This window comes from Clinocottus analis, unplaced genomic scaffold, assembly GCF_023055335.1.
Source record: "Clinocottus analis isolate CAN_PGR_092001 unplaced genomic scaffold, fCliAna1.0.p SCAF_18, whole genome shotgun sequence".
NCBI lineage: Eukaryota > Metazoa > Chordata > Actinopteri > Perciformes > Cottidae > Clinocottus > Clinocottus analis.
Genome location: NW_027175909.1, coordinates 3,376,252 through 3,395,654, shown reverse-complemented (window position 1 = coordinate 3,395,654; position 19,403 = coordinate 3,376,252). Strand labels below are relative to the sequence as shown.

General features: G+C 46.6%; 1 protein-coding gene across 2 annotated transcripts in view; it reads right to left on the bottom strand.

The window, feature by feature from the left end:
* Positions 1 to 17,962, bottom strand: part of mpp7a (MAGUK p55 scaffold protein 7a) — a 119,046-nt gene extending 101,084 nt beyond the window's left edge. Inside the window, exon 1 of one of the 2 annotated variants that reach the window (XM_068582053.1) lies at positions 17,748 to 17,962. The gene's annotated coding sequence lies outside the window, so the exon portion shown is untranslated. Of the gene's footprint in view, positions 1 to 2,256; positions 2,312 to 17,747 lie in introns of those variants that run through there. The other variant, XM_068582054.1, reaches the window with a different exon arrangement.
* Between the last annotated feature and the right edge of the window lie 1,441 nt (positions 17,963 to 19,403).

Sequence of the window (19,403 nt, the reverse complement as noted above, 5' to 3'; positions counted from 1 at the left end):
GGGGAGAGACTACAGTCGCTAGCAGTCGCTGCTCACACATTCCACAGTCTCTCTCTCTCTATCACACACACACACACACAATTTGATAATGACCAATTCAATTAATCCTCGATATGAAATGGCCAAATTAATTATCCCGTGACAGACGGACAGAAAGACCACAGGACGGATGGACTGGGGGGTTTTGGCGGTGCCGGGGAGCAGAGGGACAAAAATACACTTTGCTTAATCAAAAAAAAAAAAAAAATCATTGATGCGAGTGCTTCACTGCTTTACTTTAAGTCCTGGGAGACCAAACGAGCCGATCTGAAATTGTTTTTATTCAGAGGGAGGGAGAGGCCGGTGCATTAATCCTCTATGCAAACAGTATATGTACTCCACCTTGCGCTGACATTAATTAGATGACGACGGATTTTCAGATGAGTGATTTGAGCTGCAAATAGAAATGCACCTGCTCCTAGAGAGAGGGCGAGAGAGAGGGAGTGAGAGAGAGAGAGGCAGGTAGCCGTAAGCCTCACTAAGCTGGGAGGCCTTCTAAATGCCAGTGTTGCTGGGTAACCTACATCCTCACCAGGTATCGCTGTGAGCAAATTGCTCCACCTGGAGCGCTCGCAGGAAGTGCTCCCAACCCTCAGAACCGAGAAGGCGCGGCAGCTGGTTTGACAGACGGACGGACAGTTTGTGAGACCGGGTATAACACGGATAAGGAAGCGTCGATGCAACAGACGCAGAGGCCAACGGAACGGAGCCGGGTCTGAGTGCACACACACACGCGCCTGTCGGTGTGTGTGTGTGTGCGTGTGTGTGTGTGTGTACAGGACGCGTTAACAGAGCTGCAGCGGGAAAGTGGAAGTGAGCCCCATTAATGGATGCATAATTGATAAGAGGCGGTCAAAAGGATGGAGGGGGGTGAGAGAGAGAGAATGAGAAAGGATGAGAGATAAGATCATTTAAGGTGAGGAAAAGTAGATAAAAGAGAGAGATAAAAAAAAGGAGGTGGAGAAATCACTTAGTCCCATCAGTCTATTTGTAAGCTGTGCAACTTAACCACACTTAAGCTGCATGGCCCACATCTGGATAAAAATAACTTTATTTTAGCATTCTCTCCCGGCTAAAAAAAAAAACAGGATCCCTAATAGTATCAACAAGCATTTGTGTTCACATTGTAGGCCCCGGGCTCGTGCAGCAGGCCCGAGGAGACCCCTGGGTATCCCGTCAGATAATATTCGCTTGCGGTAGATACAGCTTGATGTTGTCCAGGAATGCCTAAAAGGCGGCGGCGCCCTGGTAATTACCAGGGAAGAGAGGGCAGCTTTGAGGCCGAGTCTTTGCTGCACGTCTACCCCCGGCTTCCCTATCTCTCTCCCCATCAAAATAAAGCAGGAATGCCATATAATTTAAAATAATGCGAAAGATATGTCTGTGGCCATTTAGAAACATTGTTGCTGTTGTCCAGAAGGCCACAAACTTTATTTATTTGTATTATCTTAGTAAAAATATGTAGAGAACAAATGTCTTTACATCTAGCTAATAAGATAAAAAATGTAAACGCAAACTAGCTTTCCCTGATTTGACAAAAGCAGATCTATGAACATAAGACGATAAGGGGGGGATCAGATAGCAGAGCTCGAACCCCAGGACAGCCAGAGAGTATAGCGAGAGAGAGGGCCAGAGGCCGATGCCTGGTTAGGTTACGTCCAAAAGAACACCCAAATAAACACGCTATCAGGAGAAGGGACGATAAACACTCCCGAGATAACTTGAGCTAATAACACGGCCGCTCATCTACTCGGCGAGTGATCCTGAGTGGTTCAATTCATTCAGGGATGTAGTCAAATCCCAGCAAAAGCTAAAGGGGGTCAATGGGCAGGCCAGCGAGCAGGTAGACGGCCATCTGCACCAGCTACTAGATTACAAAACTACCATCTATCTGCGAAAGAGCGATCTAAAAATAGGGCTTTTATTTAGTTAATCCCTGGACTGCCGGCTTTTTTGGAAATGCCGCATTTTCACTTGACAGTCCTGACGCAAACAAATCCCAAACTATCCAGGCACAGAAACAAGCTTGATGGGATGCTGCTTTAGTAGCATCCCAGTAAATCAAATCAGGGTTCATTTCAGTGATCTGCAATGCTCTGTCTCTCACAAAGCTTGTGTGATGAAAATCCCTTAAAAAAGGGAGTAAACATCTAAAGTACTAAACCGAGATCACGTCGGCTGTATTGTAAAAACAGATGTCAGTCTGTTGTGGCTCACCTGCAACACACAGGTGTTTGAACAGCACCCAGGTCTTCTTTTGTCCTTTTGTGCTGTGCTGTTGTTTTTTTTTACTGCTTTTGATCGCAAACACAAAGCCACAAAGAGCCACGCCCAGCACTCACAGCGAGCGCAGGTGCTCCTGCCGGCTCTGAGAGGCGAGCAAGAGACCCGGGACTGAGTGGGATGTCCTTCATCGCGTCGGCTCGGAAAACAAGACACAGCCACCGCTCCCTCTGCGACACAGAAACATCACTTGTAGCGGCTGATAATCCTGGCGCTAAGCTGCTTATGATTGAAAACAAACAATTATTAGATGCCACCCAGCTGGTGGCGTGTGCGTGTGCGACTGTGCGTGCGTAGCTTTCTTTTTTATACCAGGGTCTAGATTCCAGAGGGATAGATAAATAGTCGGCCTGCAGCTAGATTTAAAACTGTATTTCAGAAGCAGCTCAATCAGAGCATGGCTCTTCTCTTAATAGCCGTTTTATTTATGCATGGAGGAAAAAAACATTTGTGAAAAATAAAGTAGGAAAGGACGTAATTGTGCGGCCACGTTTGTGGTTTTCTTGTGCAAAGTGGTATTCCAGATAAACAAACAAAGCAAAAAATCCATAAAAGCAGGATGAAATGTGTTTTTTAGCCGCGCAACAGCAGCCACACAAACACAGGTGTAAATCAGCCGGGGTGACGGAGAAAACCACTCAATGCACTCGTCGTCAATCACGCACCTTCACCCTCCCACATGGACAAGTGTCTCTGACAAAAGTGGTTACAAAGAGGTGGGGCAGGTTTAAATGATGTCTGCGCTTGTGAATTAGGGAGTAGTTGAGAATGTTTTTCTTGGATACCAAACGTCGGCCCGGGGAGATTTACACAATGTGCAAAAAAGGACCTAGTGTCCTCTCAGGGACTGGTACCGTTTGGTGAGAAAATCATCCTCAGGAGGGACAAAGAGGAGCAGATACAACACTGGGGACTAGCGTTCAATGTCGATATTTGAATTAAACGAGGACTCACTTTTGAAAAACCAAGATTTTCCCAGAATTCTTGTCAAACGCTGCAAGCGCTCCGAGCGCTTCTGGCTTAGCAGTCTTTGTCCTGTGTTTAACATACACATGGAAAAACAGTCCTAGCATCCAGTCAACACACACTGCTTTCCGCCGCACCAACAAATAAAGCATCTCCCACTCTGAACTCCCGTTCTTCACTTTTCCACTCCCCACTCTACGTGGACCCCCACTGCAGAGTAATGAAGCAAGAACCCTGGAGGTGACCCGGACCTGACCCTAACCCGGACCTGACCCTGACCCTGACCGGGACACGCAGACAGAAAGGCAGATGGGCGGCAGCAACCAGCATCTGAGCCCCATGAGATGCTCAAGTGTGTGAGTGCAACCCACACACCTGCAACGTGAGCAGATGCACGTGGCATATTCTCCCCTCCAGGATATGGTAGACCCTATAGTAGCATGTGAGCAAGTGGTTGCAAAAAAAGTCCTGCGATACATACACAACACTCAAGTTTTGAGTTGGTGCTCCACATCGTAACGCAGATGATCGTGCAAATCCTTTTGGACGGTTGCACAAGCTCTAATTCGATGACTGGCACGCGCCGGTGATCGCTCGATTGGAGCTCTGCTGCGTGTTGTTGTTGTTCTCAGAAGCATTACATCACCGGCTGAAACTCCACACTCACGAGAGGGTCCGCGGAGAGGACGTCCGACAACATCCCCGCCATCCATTCATAATGACATGAGTGAACGCGAGTCCAGCGAGAGGAGTCTGAAGCGGAGCCGGCAAGCCGGAGCGGAGGAGTGTTGGCACCATCGTACAGATCCGTGTTGTTTGTGTGGGAACACGCTTCCCGCGGACGAGCAGGATTCAGACCAAACTTTCCTACGAGGCCCAGGAATGCTCGGCCCCGTCACATCCCATCACACAACACGAAGCCGCTGCGTTTACTGGTGCCTTTCCTACTTTCCTAGACGAGACTCTAATGGGTTGTTGTTAGTGAGTGGGTTTGGTTTTGGCGGTCCGGCCTGTCTTAAACCGGTTTGACTTGAAGCAAACCAGCTGCACCTGCATTTGTCTTTATGACACATTCTGGCAAATAAAAAAAAGAAGACATTGATAACCATGTCACTGTCGTCACAGCGCCAAAATCCAGTTAGTGTTTCATTGGTTCTAAGCCCGCAGGTGGACTGGAGTCGCTCCACTGTCCCTCATGGGCTCAGTGTGTGGTGAGTTGTGTTTACTTGTGGCCATTTTGTGACGGATAGCATTATTAATGTTACTCATTCAACCTGTGACTTTCACATTGTGTTCAGCAATGGACAAACTGTTCGCAGAAAGCAAACACGTCGGTCATGAGGCGGCAGTCAATGCCGTATTTCGGTGATGGAGCCGACGGGGGAAGGTCGCAAAAGCTGCTCCCGTGGCAACTGTCGGTCGGGCTGCTACGGTCAGCACAGCGCCAGAGACGCCGGCGGCCATTGGCCGAGACTGACACAGGACTACCGATCCATCCCTCGGGCTCTAATGTTGGCGAGGGCGTTTAAAGTACTTCTGATAACCCTTGCGGCGCTTCCGAAAGGGTTATCAGAAGTACTTGCATGTATCAGAAGTCCTACGTATGTATATACATATAGACATACATACATATATACATACACAAACAGCATGACCTCGAGGACTGCAAATTGCAAGTCCACGACAGCATTTTCCACAGCATATATAAGCAGGGAGTGGAAAGGTCACCGTGGCCGTCCTCTGGGACAGCGACAGCAGCCATAACGGAGTGTCTGCGATTAGCACCTCCCAAATTACCGACACGCACAGGTCAACTTGCAGCCTGATACCGAGGGTGTGTGCGTGTCCATGGGGGCGCCAAGCTTTTCCGTCTTACCGAATCTTCTTCGCTCCGACATCGCTCGGACCGTCGCGGCAGCCGTTACAAAGTCATTAAACTCTGTGAAATGACTTGACTCGTGCTCAGGATCTCATACAGTGTGAACTTGAGGCGATGCCGACCGCGGCGCGGCTAATTATGCCGCGGCGCTTTCACATTGCCCCCGCTGCTTCCAGCAAGTGTAGCCTGAATTGTCTTGGTTTTTGGAAAAGAAAAGGGGCACCCCCACACATTTTGGATCTGAAATGTGTCCGGCGGTGTAACGTGACGTCTCCCAGGTCATCTCCTTTCAAGTAAAAAGAGATTGATGGGGACGGGGGCTCCGCGGTAAGTCGGTCTTTAAAGTCAGAGGGAGCTTTAGAGTCGGGTTGCAGGGTGAAGGGGGTAAGCTAAGAAGATAATGATGATGATGGGTCGATGGTGCTGCTTTGAGTCTGTATGGTTATGATTAGATAAGTGCTAGGCAGTCACGCTAGATGTTCAGGAGAGCTTTGACCTGAGCCTGTCCGAGCAAGAATAGGGGACGATAACGTGATCCCAACACCTTATTTGGCTTTAAGACACGTTTGACTTCACACTGAGACTCAAGATCAGACAAGAGACGTTGGTTAACGCTGCGATTAAAATCTATTCCTAATCTTTTTTGGAAGCAGAGTCACATAGCTCAGGTAACGGCGTGTAAAAACAGGCCTGTGTGCAACAGGTTACAATAGCCAGTCAAATATTCTGCTGCAATTTGCAGTTCCTGCGGAGACACTATGTTGAATGTCATGCACTTACTGCTGTGTTATTATATAAGGGCAGCGACTAATGATTTCCTAATTATTTGGTCAATGACATGTCAAAACTGTCACAGCTTCCCCCAGTTCAAGATGATGTCATCAAATGTCGGTCCAAAAGATATAATAACCTTCACATTGGAGCAGGTGTTGGAGTGGCTGCTTTACAAATTACTTCTAGACGCTACCTAAATAGTTCCCAACTTTTCCTGCTGATCGACTAATCAATCAGTCGACTCTCATGCTCATTCCTGAGGTAGACGCTGCAGACGGGTGGGACTTGAACTCTTTGCAACACCGACTGAAGATAACGGGTATGAAACGCTGAGAACAACAAAGGGAGAAGCAGCAGGGGATGAAGATGACGTCACTGTTTCTGATCCACCCGATGTAACTTGAGACAACCGGCAATCAGCCATCATGACAGAAACCCCCCTCCGCCAACGAAACTCCGCCCTCCCAACTGAACGGTTTTCGCAATTGTTCGAAATTGGAAATCCAATAAGCTTGCACAACAGGCCGGGTGACCCGCCGCAAGAAAGTACTCAAGTTTCGAGCTTCTATACAATGTAAAGCCCATTTTTTGCCTTTCTTTGTGCGTTTAAAATGTCACCAAGAAGAACAAAAGACCAACGACGGGGCGAGTCGTTGCATGCACTTAGCCGCCGAGGCTGTGAGACACCGGGGAGGAAGACAAACCAGAGGTGTTTCACACAGATCCGCTGAGGTTGAAGCACGGTAAAGCAGCTCAACCGCTTTCCGCTGCTGGGAAAGTAAGTGTGTGTGTGTGTGTGTGTGTGTGTGTGTGTGTGTGTGTGTGTGTGTGTGTGTGTGTGTTTTTTGACTTCACCTGAGGCAAGGAAATGGTGAGAAGATTACAGGATAATCCAGCATGGAGAATAATTCTCCCTCTCTCTTCTGAATGACTGTATCACAGGGCCTCCTCCTTTATCTCTTGGTTAGCTTTTGACCAATTAACACATTCCTCTACCACGACTCGGACTCAGACCGAGAACTGACATGTGTGTGACCCCATTTTTCCCCGTATTCCCCCAATCATTTAGCTCGGGCTGTGGTTGCTAGGAAGAGTGGAGGAGGCATAAAAAGCACAATGCCTCGAACTCTAAATGTGACTCACCTCATTTAAATATCATCGGTCTGACAATGCGATGAAAAAGGGCCATGGGGGGAGAGAGAGAGAGAGAGAGAGAGAGAGAGAGAGAGAGAGAGAGAGAGAGAACCTCGATGGGCGAATGTGTCACTGATGTCAGTGAATTACAGTTTTAGGCATCCCATAGCTCTGAGCCCCGCTACCATTCCTCCTCCTCCTCCTCCTCCTCCTCCTCCTCCTCCTCCTCCTCCTCCTCCTCCTCCTCCTCCTCCTCCTCCTCCTCCTCCTCCTCCTCCTCCTCCTCCTCCTCCTCCTCCTCCTCCTCCTCCTCCTCCTCCTCCTCCTCCTCCTCCTCCTCCTCCTCCTCCTCCTCCTCCTCCTCCTCCTCCTCCTCCTCCTCCTCCTCCTCCTCCTCTGCTGCTGCTTTGTCAGTGAAATCGGAGACGCGGGGAGGCAGTTTGTTAAGCTTGGAATAAAACATAAAACGCTCCAGAAGAATCAAAACAAGTATTTTTGTGCCGCGCGGGAAGAATGTTGAGTGTAAAAGTTTCCACCCTTCAAAAGGCTTTATAGGTTGGGTTGCGAGGCCGGGGGGTTAAGTTCTGTGGGCGTGAACAACTCAACTTGGTTGGACGTCTGCTGCTGTGTCATAGTTTTCTCTCGACCTCATCCAAAACAGAAGCCTCATATTACTGAAACCACTTTTGGGCCAGACTGGGAAATGTAGTGAATCCGCACAAATCGGGAGGGAACCGCCCTCTTTCTGACCGTAGCATCGGGTATGAAAATATACATTCAGGCCACTTCACACAAACCTATTCCCCAGATCTCCCAAGTGCAAAAGGGAGTAGCATATCTCGTGGATAAGCTCATCCTTTGGCTGAGCCCAGATAACTCTTAGTGAGTCAGTGGAGGAGTACCTGGCTGCTGTGAGATACTGCCAGTGCTGAAAAAATTAACTTCACCGGCCCAAAAAAGAAGTCAGGAATGAGATATGCCCTTAAATATGGAATGGAAAATGCTCAAAAGTGTGGGGGGCCTGAGGATAAACACAAAGCATAAAGGATGGCACTGACAAGTACTGAGTAAACTGACCGTTACCACACGCCCTGCGCTGTGCACACCTGGATGTATTTGCACACACATGCAAAACACACACACACGGAAGACGTTAACCTTTTTGTCACAGTTGCTTAGACACATTCATTCGTTAGCAAAACTAAGATACTCGTTAGGTCAGAAGTGGCTTCAAGTCTTCTATGATTGTTTACAAAAGGGTCCTATTCATTATCTAAGGTTGTTAAAAAGATGCTTTTGAACACCTTGAACCCAACCGGAGCTCTTTGTATGAGGGATTATAGAGAATCCAAATCCTACAAGAAGACAATGCGTAATGACAAAATCAAAAGGCAAATGTTACAGCTGGAGAGAATGCCAATCATGTTAAAGCCATGAAAGCCTCTCTCAGTAATAATTCAGTATCGAGCCCTGATCTGATCTGATCATATCCGTGATACAAGCAGGAGGGTCCAGATAAAGCTCTGTTTGCTCCGAACATGAGCTGCAATCTGGACATGCTATGTCTCATTCTGGTTTGTCCTTTGGAGGCAGAAGCATGTTGGCCGTTTGGATTATACAGCGAGGATTAATCCAGGCAGATAGAAATCTAGACGGTTGGCCATAATCCACGCTCCTTTTCAAGTTAAAAACAACCTTGACAAAAACCTATTAAAAATGTATAATCTACCGTATACGTATATATACTATATGGTTACAACATACAAGACATGCAAGTGATTCTTTCCCCTCAGCTAGTAGGCAGACTGCAGTAGCCGATCTCACGGTTTAGTTTCCTCCTCTGGCTGAAGTTGCGCTGCTCAGCAATATCAGCTGCTGCAGCGTTTGTCTGGACTGAAACGTGCACGGCGTCGGGCTGCGAGAGTTGAGCGGACCCGTCACCAAGACGGCCAACGCAAGAAAACCGTTTGAAACCCGGGGACTAAGATCTGGTGGCTTTACCGCTGCAAAATTCAGTATCTCCTGACTGTGTGGGAGCTGTCAACAGCTGGGAGAACACCAGTGAAGTTCACTTGACCTGCAGGATTTGGGAAGCTTTCTTTTAATGATTTAGGGAGTATATATATTGGTGGTCCGGTTGAGAAACTCTCTTCCAGGAACACAAAGTGACATCTATGTTTCATGAAGTTACTTCTGAAATTTCCGTGCAGTACAAGCTGATGCAAGGGAGCTCGTGTGTGTTCGCCTCCATGTTGGTTGTGACATCTGTGAGATGTACAGAGCACATACATCTGATGCTGCGGTGCTACTTCTCTCTGGTAAAGGTACCATAGACACCTAGCCTTGGGTGGGAGGGTGTAGAACAAACAAAAAATTATTCAAGAATCATTTCTTATTAATCGGATAAAGAGAGGCATTCCTTTCAACTTTTAAAGCATTACTTTTCCATTCTCAAACAGTCAGGGGAAAGTCCAGGTAATTAGAAACCCATGTTTAATGCTTAACGTGGACACTGCTTCACATTCAGAGTCAAATTATTTCCAAAATGCAATAATAACTTGACATGTGATGTTCAAGGCCTAAAGCCAGACAGGATCGGAAGACAGTATGAGCTAAATGTCCTTGAATCTGTATCCTTTCTCTTCCTTGTGACCAGTGTTGCTAATACTAACTCCCAGCATGATACTGTGTCTCAGACTTGATGACGGACACTGATTCAGATCCTTGAACTTCTTTATTGACCGATAGCGAGTACCAATCCAATGCCAGTGGATTTATTTCAATATTTGCCTTGATTCAAAAAAACGTTATTGGTATAAGTAGTTTGAATAACTTAGTTATAAACTACTTAGAGCAAGTGTCCCCCTTTGAAATAAAATGGACTGAAGAGAAAAAGCTTCTCACCAAAAATGACATTTTACATGATTCAATTTAAAGACATCATTATAAGCCTGACCCGATTCTGCTCTTTACTAAATAGAGCTTGAGCACATCCTAATGTATCGTAGCGTTATGTAGGGAAGCAGTTCTGTGCCGCTAACAGCTAACAGCTAACTTTAACAGTGTGTGCATGTGTGCAGTACAGATCAGGCGGGATGTACAGATCCGGTAGCAAGTGACACGTGCTGTTGTTGTTGTTCCTGTGTGAGCGGATACTTTTCATGATCCGATAACTTGAAATCAGATTGGTTCAAAGAATGCATATTCGCCAATACTCGATCCATCCTTTCAGACTGTTTTAGAGAACAACTCTAGTTCTCAGGTGGATGCTTGGTGAGTGTATCCCTGTATCTCCCCCACAAGATTTGTTGCTCTTTAACACCAGTTCCACCCTGTAAAGCAACAGTCCGTTCCACAGTGGCACACAATACCCCTCTGTTCACCAGATGCCGAATGGTCCAGTCATCGCTCTCCATGCCACCAACCCCCTCCTTTGCTATCTCTCCCTGTCTTTTCTCTCTGGATCTGTCCTTCCCTGACCATGACAGAAGCCGCTGATGGTCGGTCAGATTAGCATCCAGCCGCTGAAGGGACGGCTTCGAAACGGACAGAGAAAGAGCAGCTTTGTCTCGACCCGGTGCCGGCGACCCCGGAAGTAGGAGAGGAAACTGGGTGGACCGAGAAAAAAAAAGCATTACAAGTAATAATGACCGACTGTGAGAGCCTTCTGTTCTTACAGTCCACTACCCAACGGCACTCGCTCGAGAAACGCTTTAGACATGAAGACAAGCCTTTGCCGTCTGCAGTAGCACCGTGTGGACCCCATGCGAGCTGCAGTCCTTTAACATTTTGCTCTCAGCGCCATAAACAAACTCTCTGACCCGGTGAACTTACGATCCACAACTCCACCCTGCGGCATTCATTTATTCAAACTTCATTCAAATCTGACTAAAACAAACTGCGTGATGACTAGTCACATCACTGCGCGCAGAGTAAGCTACTCCTACACACACAAACACACCATGAGCCCTCTGTTATCAACGCCCCGCAATCCAAAGCAAACTATAAATATCACACTTTTATTTCACCAGAGCCAAAAAAACTTTGCTCAACGGCATTTCCATGAGGTTACAATTAGTGGTGAGCTGAGATAAGTCAGCCGAGAGGCCCGTCCTCTGATATAAGGGCCCCGTATGATCGGCAGCAGAGAATCATATGCCTCTAAAATCAAGGGGAAATCCCAAATTACATCCGTGACAACGTGAGGCTCAAATTATGGCAGCTTCTACGTTGCTTCTGTATTATCGTGGCCTCTGTCATCCAAAGGCAGCTTTTGGACAAAACTGATTAAATCGGCAACATGGCAAATTACATGGTAGTGCGAGAGGAAATGCGTGTTACCAAAAAACAATGGCAAAAAAAGGAAAATATCATTAACCAGGAGCAGTTTGGGTACGGCGTAAGATAAATGTATAAATATCAAACAGATGAGGAAAATCTCTTTAAAGTTCTTTATTTATATCAACTGTAGACCTCGTAGTAATTCATTTTTACATGAATCCTAGTTTATGGGGCTTTATTTATTTATGCTGCTAGGCCTGTTAATAAAAGGTGTGTCCTTCGAGTGTGGCGAGCAAACTGATTTTTGACTGCAGTGAAAATGTTTTTGTTTTTTTAAAAAGGATAAACGGCAACAAATATAGGCCGGGCAGAATGCTTCGTTTGATAAAAACATAACATTTATCGCTTTTTAATCAATTTAGAATTTATTAGAGTTATTACAAATGTTTGGATTACACAAGTTGGAAACAATCTTCCATAAGCTTCGGGTCATAGCAGACTCATAAAACTCAGCTTTCTGTATTTGCAATTCTTTATGCCAAGTAAAGCTCATACTCACTCAGTTGGTGGAGGTGTTCCTTAACTTTTTCAAAAGTTGTTAGTTCAGTTGTAAATTCAATTACAACTGAACTACTTAGATACTCGACGTGTCCGTCAGTGGACATGAAAGTAATGTGTAACCTAGGGGAAGATAATGTGCAATAAAAAAACAACTTGCTCTGAGAACAGCACACAAAGTCCCATTGGTTCATGGTTCACAATCCGATCCCCTTGTCTGCCATCATGCAGATTGAATAGTTTAAGTCACGTGGGCCGAGCCATCAAAGAGTGAAGATTGCATAGTTAATGGTTCTAATGGGCTCTTGTGAAGGGGTATTCACAGTCAAATTGCTGTAATTGCACTCAATGAGCAACGAGGGAATAGACAGAGAGTGGGCCAAGTGTAATGAAGAAGAATGAATGCCTGTCCGATACATGCACACACAAACATGCATGCACACAGGAGCTTGACAACATGCTTTCAAGTTTGGGGACAAAAACATGCATTCACAAACACACACAGGCCTCCTTTTGCCGATCAAACATCTACGCATTATGGGGTTTAGTAGAGAGGCAACCAAGCGGGGGCAGAGATGTTAATAGGCAAACGAAAATTCAGCCTCTCGGGGCCTGTAGCCAGAAGGAGGTGGCAGGAGACACGGCAACAAGTGTGTAGCGCTACAGCTGACACTACTTGAGACGCCCCACACACAAAGGGGGGATTTAGCCCAGCGTTGCTGTCTGGAGTCCCTGCCAAGCAAAGGGGAAAACAGGCAGCTAAAGAAAACCCTCTTGGGCTAATCAGCAGTATTTTTAAAGAACTCAAGGCCTCTGAGTGACCCCACCCACCATCACAAAGAACACAGCATAACTTACTACTCAGTCACCGCCCTGTTTCTATCCCGTCTCATCAGATCAATGCCGACGCTGCAGCGAGGTCAAGGGAGGAATCGATATCTCAAGAGGCACCAGGACGTGATGCATGGTTGGCATTAGAGTCACAGGAAAAATACGATCAGAGGGGGAAGCAATGTTGGACCGGCTGTTCTCTCTTACTTTATCCCGCTTGATATCAATCATGACTGCAGCTGGGAAGCCAGGAGGGGTCATGTGGTGAAGGCAGGATCCCTTACCGCAGGGTAAGGCCGCTCGCACGGTTCAAACGAGCAAAACGACGTCCAAGAATTAAGCTCTTCTGAATGTTACATCTCATGTGACCTCACCATCTCCAACCTGCGACCATTAGACGCTCGCGACATGACTGCGTTTTAATTACCTCTGGACGGATGGCAGTTTGTACGGCACGGTCGAGTTACTGTCGCCGTCATCTTTAGAGAGCCAGGCAGGAAGGAAAACATCAGTCACAGGACCGGCGTTTGGTAACCGAGCTCTCCAGGCACTCTAAATATCACAACACAAGCTACATGAATACTGCAAACCTCACGGTGCATTGATAGAGCACCGGATAGCTATTGCTGACAGGTGACACAGATCTTCTCACGCTGATGGTGCAAACTTGAAGCTGTACTGTACTACCTACAAATCCTCTGCGGTTGCTGCGATTTACCGGACAGAGACACAAACAAGTGCACGCTTAGGCTTATTTTGGTTGCGTTGGCTCAAAGCATGTTGAATTATGCACCAGGCAGCCATAAGGGGAATAGGCATAGCAATGCTAGGCAGGGGCCCTGCATAGAAAACCCTCATAAATAAAGCAACATTTGACAAATAAGCTTGACGTCAGTCGAGTGAACCCACTGCCTCGCCGTGTAAGGCTATACACCTTTCACTGACGACTGACAAATTAGTTACAAGCCGTCGCAGACTTCAGGTATGTCTTCCTTTTCAAGGAATGTTTTGGATTCAAAAGGGTAGACTTACAAAACCTCAAATTTGCAAGATTATGATCGAGGCATTAAGTGCGTAAAGTGTTCCCACAGCAATAGCACGTGAAGCCTGAAGCTTTAAACGCAAACCTACAGATGTGGCTGAATGAGAGGACCACTGTGCTCTGCATCTGGAGCTTTTGCACTTCTTAACTTCAAGCAGGAATGAAACAGTGTCCCATAACAAAACACTGCATTTTCTGACCACTCGTGTCAACACCTATATACAGTAACCCGTTACGGCTTGACCTTTTCCCTGAGGGGTTCAGAGCCCGGCTTGCTTTCCCCACACCCTGTACATGTATTAATGCTACTTGGCCTCTCTGCTTTCTCCATCAAAAGCCAGTCAGGAGGTTCAGCATGCCTGAGCACAGCTTTGGAGCTGGGATGCGGCGGGGTCGACGCAGGTGTCTGATGGCTGCCATGTGCTGGGTGGGCTCATTCCAGAGCAGCGCCGCAGAAGTTTACAGGGTGCTGAGAGAAACCCCACACCTCTCTGGGGCAGGCGGGTTTGATGCGAGTGGGTGAGGAGGGGAGGGGGCAAAACAACAACGACGTCACCAGCACTGGTGATGCTCATCGTCTGTGGCCCCGCCAGAGACCTTGCTCCATGTACATCACTTTAATCTCTCCGTCCGGGATCAACGGAGCAGCAGGAGGCTCACGAGCCCATTGTGGACCGACTCGCAGCCCGAGATTAGTGACGTACCATCAAGTGAGACAGCGGATATGCAATAATAAATAGACGGATAAATTGGGATGAAGAATTGACAAAAGGGAGAATGGGTGGAAAAGACAGATATTCAGCTCTCTGCTGCTCAACTCAACAGAACCGTGATGATGAGTCGGCGGCAAACTAAAACCTCAAAATTGTCAATTTCACAATATGGACTGGGACGCTCTGCTCAAGTCAGATTCTTGAACAAATATGCAGTATGAAAATGTTACAACAAGATCAAACTGCGACATTCATACACATGAAGCCAAGTTTAGCAATGGGCTGTTATTAAAGTAGTTTCACCTCAATGTGTCAAGAGGCACCACTTATATGAGGAACCTCTCAACGCTTAATGAAGAGGCCCAAAACCATCTGACAACCTCACTGGTCTTTTCGCTTTACGAGCAGAATGGCTTCATTCATGCAGCAACAGGCATTGTTGTAATCCAGGCTCTAACACCGAGAAGAGCCAATGCTGACGACTTGTCCTAAAGACCTCAGTTTAGGATCTATTTAGTCCCTGGTTGACATTCAAGATGAAGAAGGAAAGGGGGGTGAAAAAACAATATCGTTTAAAATGACAGTTCTCTTTTAGACAAGGCAATTTCCTGTGATTTGGAGTGAGCAGATAGTGATCCAACCTAATGCTTGGATTAAGGGTCTGAAACCACCATATCCTACCCACCCTTAAGCCCCAAGAAAATAGCCTCGGTGCTGACAAGCCGTTATGGAGGCCAGCTCTTTGGCTTTGTCTCCGGCCGTGAACGGCGCCATTGGGCTGCTGACAGGTTCCTCATCAACACAAGCTGCGCCGCTGCGATGACAGGAAGCGTTTGTCTCAATCAGCAGGTCACTCTGTGGAATTCTGGGAGTTGAGCCTCGCGCACATAGCATTCTTAGTTCCCACACCTCCCTCCCTCCCTTCCTCTTGCCCGCCCGCCCGCCCGCCCACTGCTCAGTGACCCCTCCACGCCGGCAACAAAACCCTGGGAATGTGAGCTATGCAGGGCGCCAGCTCAGAGACACCTGTCCAGACAGACAACACGAGGCAAAGACTCCTCCGCCGGGCCTCGTTTGTGGCCGCTGCATCCGACCACGCCCTAACCAAGCCCTGACCACACCCTGACCTCGCCCTGACCTCGCCCTGACCTCGCCCTGACCTCGGCCACCGACTGTATGCTCCACTCCAGCAGTGTAGGACACAATTTTGTTTTAATACAAAACTAAAGAAACAAGCATCCGTTGTCATGTAGCGTGCACTCACACAGGCGAGGCGAGCAAAGACAATGCCTAAGTCGCTAACCTTTGCAGCTCTTTTGAGCACTTTCCCCTTGTATGATGCCTTCAATGACTCCATTTACCATCCAAAGCGAGGGGCATAATCAAGCAGTCACACACTTGTCAAGATGTTAAGCTATCACCCTCATAAACAATACAAGCCAGAGCAATAAACTGGACTGAAATACTTCTGATCAAAGTATCCTGGGAGAGTCCCCACCCCCTCTTGCCCAGTGGGAAGACAGACAAAAAGGATCCCACCTCTTTCTAAATAAAAAACTAGGTTAACAGGTTACTCCCAGTGACGGGACGAGGAGCCGACCAAAAACTGCAGACGAGCCATTGAGGCTTCGCAGTTTACAGAGAAATGTCGGCTCCCTGGAGAGTCCCCTCAGTGGCCTTTCAAATATAAACGGAGGAAGGTCATTGTCACCGTCTTCTTAATTTCTTCTCCTCGCAGCGAGAGCACCATAACTGTGACAGGGAGACCGACAAGAGACAATATCAATAAATAATGGGCCATTTTAGACGTCGTACCCGCCAAGCAATAAGCGAGGCGTCTACTTAACAAAGCTATATACACACCATTAGATGCAGATCCAAACAGAGCGTTTTGGAAGCAATGACCACTTTTAGAGTTCATTGATTTTAGCCGTGAAGATGCTCCCGTAACCGTAGGTTCCAAGAGCGGTTAGGAAACATCTTTTCTTTCCCAGCGTCTAAACATCGAGCGCTGCACTTTTGCCAAGTGATGACCATAAGTGCATTGAAGAAGAATGCAGACTCCGTCTGGGAGGAACAGATGACTCAATGCAAGCTGAAGGCATTTTCAAGAATCTGCCACTGAAGTCTTGGGTCTCATTTTGTTTTTTAACCACATCAAAGGAGATGTCATGGCTGTTGTGAGGCACTTGCATGTCAGAGTAAAGATACATGGGGGGAGAGAGGGGTTTATATGGTCTGACAAGGGGTCATTGGTATCAGGACATACCCTCAGATCAATAAAGAGTGGCGTTAGGACAGAAACAGTGGCGTGCCCCGTCATCAGCATACACAAATCTAAATATGCAAAACATACGGCTGAGTTGGTGGAGGCCGGCCGAGTGCTGAGTCTCTCGGTGGGCGTCCAGCCAGCGGGAGCTCCGTGTCCGTGTCACCACACTTGACATCGCGGGCACAAGGGCGCTGTATCCATCCCACACACACACACACACACACACACACACACACACACACACACACACACACACACACACACACACAGTACTTCCTGCTGGAGGAGGAGGAACTCCGAGTGCATTTTTGTGGAAGTTAAGATAGGTGTGACGCGGTGGAACTTGTGTCATTATGGTTCGTGTTTTTTTTTTTGTTTTTTTTTACATATACCGAAACTAGTATTTCCTTCTTCTTTTTTCTCATTGTATGCTAATAAGCTGTGCAGGTAATACGAGGTGCTCCCAAACAGCTCAGTTATCATAGGTTAGTCCGGTCGCTGAAAGCTACATTCCGCGATACGTCAGGTGAAATCTCATTGACACAAATGGCTCTTCAAAAGTCCGAGAGATTAAGCATTGCTCATTTCGGCTGCGCAGAAATTTGCGTGGTTTGGTTTTCTGTTGAGTAAAAAAAAGGAAAACCTGTTTTGCATGAAGGGGCTTCCAGAGTTACATGAATATCACGCACCAAGCTACCTTTTAGGTGAGCAAACAGAGAAGTTGGCTGGTTCTTTACCTCTCTCCCCTCCAGCACCACGTCTAGTAATCCTGCTCTGTCATTAGGTGAGTGCTCGTACTATAGCTGCATTGTAGCTGTATTGTCGCCCCCCATTCCCCAACAAAATGCCATTACGATATTTTTGACCGTTTTACTACGAAAACCCCCAGCTGACTTTTTGTTTCCATTCGCTTGATAAGTTAGAAGGGAAGTTTGGTTGTTTTCTAGATACAACATGTTGGTAAATGTTACTCACTTTGCATCGGAGGTCGGAGTTGAGTGGCTTCTTGCTGGTTACAATGTACTCCAGTGGTTTCTTCGAGAGCCCAAACTGTTCTGTTGTTGTATCCTCCCCTCGAGAAAACCGCGATGCACTCCTTCAAATCTCCCTAAAACTCATGCCCGCTTTCTGTGGCTTTCTGCTGAACACAACCTTTCAAAAATGTTCCGCCTCGGCCGTGCCTCTCTCCAAGACGGATAAAGGGCTCTGTCAAGGCGCTGGTTTGGAAACGGTTCGTTTATTTAGACACGACGTCAAAGGTCCGGTGTGTGACAACACAAACTGGTCTGGGATCTGCGCCGTACGGGGCTTTTACTATAGGCTTTTACTACAGAGGCCGCCCAATCTGTTCCTTCATTGGTCTATATTCTATGAGGGCGTGATCAATAGTTCGCTTCTGCATTTTTATTGCCTTGAGGTGCTGTCAATCACCAGCTAACGCCTCCCTCGTAAATGCGCTTCTCCACCGGCAGGAGAAAGCCAAACAATCCAAATTCTTTCAGAAATAGTGTTATTGGATATATAAATATTCATAAGAGGCTGCAATTTACAAACCAAAAAGTGATCAGTGTCAACAGCTAATTTGTATTTGTAAAGAGTTTCATTTAAATCTTTACAAATAATGCCAGTCAATTGCAACATCAATCTGTGCCAAAAGCACATACATGATGGAACAATGTTATACCAGACAGACCTAATTTTTGACATGTATTATAATTGCACTTGCACATATATTGGAACTTCAAGCTTTGGCCTTAATAATTGTTTGCATTGTATATAATATAATAGTTTTGATGTTCTACTGCCTATATATCTGTATTTATAGTTGGAAAACGTTAACTTTAATGGGGGAGTTTTTCATATATTTTTTGTAATTCATTTTATCTTATTTAGGAGTGGTCAGCTATTGCAATGGTTATCACTTGGGTTTAGTTTAATGTTAGAGATATAGAGAAATGTTGTTTGATACCTCCCCCTACAGGCCATCTTAAAATACAACACAACAAGTAGTCGAGGACCAAAAAAAGGCACTTTCAAGGTTAGGAGTTGATTCTTCTATAACAACAAAAAAGAGAAACAATAAAATGTGTCTTAACATGGCTGATGTTAGATGAGTGTGTCTTCAGTCACAGTCAAGTAGGTATGATCCAGCTGAGCACTGAACGAGGTTCCTGAGAGACTATACTCCTCCAATGTTGTTGACATTGACCTCCACTCTTATTCTGCATCCTATTGATATTTGCACCACCTCCAATATCTGCAGTATATGTGATATCTCATGTTTCATTTAGAGGCGGTCATAAGTCAAGCTCGATGGCCTACAGGAGGGGGCAGCAAAGTCCCTCACTGCTCTGTGTAGAGAGATATATGACAATTACAAACTTGAAACTGATCCTGAGAAATCTCACATTCTAAACACTATTTTTATGAAAGGCAGTGAACAAAGAAGTGGACACCTTAAAACAGAAAGCATCTTACATTATTGTAACTGTGTGTGTGTGGGTGTGTGTGTGTGCGTGTGTGTGTGTGTGTGTGTGTGTGTGTGTGTGTGTGTGTGTGTGTGTGTGTGCACGTGCGCATGTGTGAGAACAAGTACCAGAAATGTTCCAACAATAGAAGCACTCCCTTTTG